The following is a 3697-nucleotide window of genomic DNA, read 5'->3' on the forward strand; positions in this document are numbered from 1 at the left end:
TCCATCCAACCAATCATCCATCCATCCAGTCCATAAACTCTGACTTTGGAGAGCCATGGGTATGAATCCTTTCCTGATGGCACTCACCCCCAGTGGGGAGAGTGACACGCAAACACATGGGCCAAGAAACTGCAAACTGTGAGACATGCTTGAAGGAAAAGAACCAGGAGCTGTGAGGGAAAACATTATGGGAGCTCATCTAGATGGGATGGGAGGAACGGCCAGCTGCTTGGAAGTATCTGAATGCTAACATGGCACACAGTAAAATCCAAACTGTAACCTGCTTTATTGGAATGTTTGTATGATCCTGAAATCATTCAACAAATGGTCTGCAAGACCCAAAGTCCAACTCCAGCTCATTAGCAACTTTCAAAAGACTGAAACCAGCAGTGCAAGCCCAGCCTATCTGCCCTGGACAAACAGCCGTGCTGCTGGCCACAGGCAGCCTCCCTGGGATCAAGGGAGAGCCAGCAGTCGAGATCCCACCAGAGTCTCCTTTGCCTGCAGCTGCATCATGAGCCGAGCCTCCTGTGCCAGCAGGGAGATGGGAGGAGACCATGGAAGAGAGGGAGAGGGAGGCGGGACTAGCTCTGCTTCCCATTCCCCAGAGAGGCCAGAATGCTGATGTGTGCACTTAACCCAAATCTAAGCCCAGAAAGGAATGATAAACTGAAAGTCTGACGTGTTTCCCAGCCTTCTGCATTTTCTGTTTTGGAATCTAGGAGGAAACTGGCATTTGAAGAGTCACCCGTGGTACAAAGCCCCAGCACCACCACCACACCTTCCTCTTAGGTACCTGGCTAGATTCCTGGAAGAGGCTTCCATCCAGGAAGAGCCACTCGAGACCTTAGCTTGCTGGATCAGTGGTACCAGCCAGCCCTGGGCAGAATTGGTCAGACTCCCAGGGCCCCTGTCACCCTCAGTGCCTGGTCAGCACTGTCCTGTTCTTTCCCCTAGCCCAGCACCAGCTACAGCCATCTCCCCTCAGAATGGCTGGTTCTGCACTCTCCCCTCAGCACTCTCCCCAACCCCATCCCACATTGGCCCCTCCAGTTCTCAGCCTGGACTAATTACAATCTTTGATGAGTAAAAGATACTCATGATGGAGACCTTCGCCTGAAACAAGGGCGGCCAGCATCTGACACCGTACTCTGCTTGGCTGTGCCATCTGCTTCTGGGCAATGGACTCTTGGGGCACTAGCCTCATTGTGGAGCCCATCGAGGGGGTCACTGCAGACCCTCTCCCTTCCTCCTTCTGTCTTGTTGGCATCACAGTCAACTTCCAACAGAGTCTCTCTGTTCATTGTCCTATCTGCTCTGTCTTCCCTCATTGATATCCAAGGGGATGGGGAAGCAGGAGCTGGCCACTTTATTGAATATAGAATGTAGATCTGGAAGGGATGAGGGCATGTGGGCCTGACCCCTGGGAGGCTACAGAGTCTTAATGCACAGACCAGGATCCACACACCCATCCTGCTTGTGTAGCCTGAATAGATAATGCCTATCTCAGGGTTATTTTCCAAATGTATATGCATGCAGTTGCAAATAATCAAATACAAATTGATTTTAAACCACTACTGAATTCAAAGTAGCTTTTTGTCATTGTGAGTTTTCTCAACCAATGAAACCTAAAAATAAAAGCGCCCGCACGTGAAGAGATCCTCAAAAGGGTTGACATTAAAATGCAGTTCACAGGCTTGAAAAGATGAAGAACCACAATTCCATGGCAAATCCTTCTTTTTTGATAAAGAAATTGCTGTTCAGAGCAGTTAACAGCCTTGGCCAAGGTCACACAGCTTGTGACAGTGGTAGAACCTGAACTCTCCCAGGCTCTGACCTCAGATCAGAGCAATTACCTTAATTCCTCTGAACTTCCACTTCCTCTTCTGTAAAATGGGATTGTTGAGAGAATTAAATGAAAGAATCTGGGCCTGGTGTTTGGCATGGTGCTAGCACACGGTAGGCACTCACTAAGTGATGACCATCCCATTATTGTTCTCATTATCGCAATTATATCCTGTTGCCTCATGCATTCTCCATTCGCTTCTAAATCAACTCACATTGGTGAATTACTTGCCCGCACGCACACAATGGAATTGGGTAGGCAACGTGGTCAGATAGCACAGTCCCCTTTAGCACTACCCCACCCTGACCAGCACTCAGGAGTTGAAAAGCAAATGCCCCTCAGCATGGAGCCCTTGCATTGAGCTCCCCCAACACCTGGCACTTTTCCTCCTACAGCTCTGCTCTCTCAGAATTGTCATTGCCTGGATCTGTGTCCTACATCAAAGAGCAAGCAAAGTAGGGATGGGAACCAGATGAACCCTTCACCGGGTAGCATCAATGCTTTACAGAGAAACCAATCAATGGGTCAATGGCTGGATGGATGGGCGGATGAATGAATAGATGGTTGAAGGGTAGATGGATGGATGGAGGATGGGTGGGTGGGTGGATGGATGGATGGGTGAATGAGTGGAGGATGGGCAGGTGGGTATATGAAAGAAAGGAATGAGAGACAGATAGATGAATAGATGGATAAATGGACAGATGGATGAGTGGGTGGATGGATAGAAGGAAGGAAGAGAAGAAAGATAGAGTGTATGGGTGGAGGGATGCACAGATTAATGAATGGATGGGTGGATAGAAGGAAGGGGGAATAAAATATGGATGGATAGATGGGTAGGTAGATGGGTCAATGGATGGATGAATGAATGAATGGGTGGGTGAGTAGAAGGAAGGAAGGAAATACGGATGAATAGATGGATGGGTGGGTAAATGGGTGGAGATGGGTGGGTGGATGGAAGGAAGGGTGGAAGAAAAGGTGGAAGGATGTCCATTTGTAAATAAATTAATGGACAGATGGATGGATAAGTGGGTGAATGGATAGAAGGAAGGAAGGAAAGATGGATGAATGGATGAACAGATGAATGAATGGGTGGACAGATAGAAGGAAGAAAGAGCATATGGATGGGTGGAGATGGGTGGATGGACCCTTTGCTCAGGATACTCCCTGAAACTGCAGAGAAAGAGGTTAAGCAAGAGGGTGAGGAAAGACAGGTACAATGCTTTGGGGAGACTCCACATGAAGTTTCCACAGACTCTAAAACCACCCAGCAGCTGTCCAGAGTCCTAGGGTCCCTGCTTACCCTAGTGTCTCTGCTCACACCTTGGAGATGGGAAGTGAAGGCCAACTGGAGAATCGGAGGAACCCAGAAAACCTCAGCCCAGTCACCAGAGCAAACCACCGTCTGCCCTAAGCCATGGAAAGGCTTAGAGGTTAGGTCTACTGGCCACAGAAAGGAGGGAGTTTAATGGTGGTGGAATCAATGCAATAGGCAGCAGCTGGCTAAGAAAGGATTTTCTCTGAGAAGGGCTCCAGGTCCTGGCCCAGGCCCTGGCCCTGCGTGAAGGTTGGGGTGGGTCTCTTCCTGCCTGAGTCCAGGGCCAGGACTCCACTTGGGAAGGAAGCTGGCAGCCACCTGGGGGCTCCTCGGGCTTGCATCTATTTGCAGCCTGGACTGCTTGCTTTATTTATTTGTGCTTTTGGCTCCCATGTGCCAGAGACCCCATGTGCTTTGTTCTGCCACAACATGGCTGCATGGCCTTGGACAGTGCTGCAGCCTTGCAAACCCCCCAACCCCCTCCACAATGACAACAGAAAGCCACCACACATGTGCACGTGCACACACATACACAC

Source organism: Piliocolobus tephrosceles, chromosome 16, assembly GCF_002776525.5.
Source record: "Piliocolobus tephrosceles isolate RC106 chromosome 16, ASM277652v3, whole genome shotgun sequence".
In the NCBI taxonomy this organism is placed as follows: Eukaryota; Metazoa; Chordata; class Mammalia; order Primates; family Cercopithecidae; genus Piliocolobus; species Piliocolobus tephrosceles.